At 70.3% G+C, this 384-nt stretch overlaps 2 long non-coding RNA genes across 2 annotated transcripts in view; both read left to right on the plus strand.

Annotated features, from left to right (window-relative positions):
* Positions 1 to 160, plus strand: part of LOC107184737 — a 407-nt gene extending 247 nt beyond the window's left edge. The window contains exon 2 of the long non-coding RNA XR_001515635.1: positions 12 to 160. This is a non-coding gene — a long non-coding RNA (uncharacterized LOC107184737). The remainder of the gene's footprint in view (positions 1 to 11) is intronic.
* LOC107184738 overlaps positions 1 to 384 on the plus strand; it is a 21,334-nt gene that overhangs the window by 1,434 nt on the left and 19,516 nt on the right. The gene's annotated exons all lie outside the window — the stretch shown is intronic.

Below are 384 nucleotides of genomic sequence, written 5' to 3' on the forward strand. Positions count from 1 at the left end.
GCCCTCCGCAGGGAGAGGGGTCAGTGTGGCCCGGGCAGGGGCGGGGGGCCCGGGTGTGTGTCCCTGCAGGGCCCACTCAGGAGAGTGGGTGGCTTCTGACGGGCTGTGTCCGCCTTCTGGAGGGGAGCAGCGGCTCCAATAAAGCTGGGATCAAAGACGATGAGCGAGTGTGGAGTGCGTCACCCCTGGGCACAGACATGCTGGGCGCCAGCCGCTGCCCCTGGGCCCCGGCCGCCCTCCTCTGGCACTGCCCGATGTCCCCACCCCATTCCCCTCCTCACATCTGGCCCAGGTCCCAGGTGGGACCTGGAGTCACACCTTCAGGTGCCTCTGGCCCTGCCCCACCCAGCGAGGGCCACTGGCGGGCTGGACGGAGGGCTGAGG

This window comes from Myotis davidii, unplaced genomic scaffold, assembly GCF_000327345.1.
Source record: "Myotis davidii unplaced genomic scaffold, ASM32734v1 scaffold67, whole genome shotgun sequence".
Lineage (NCBI taxonomy): Eukaryota > Metazoa > Chordata > Mammalia > Chiroptera > Vespertilionidae > Myotis > Myotis davidii.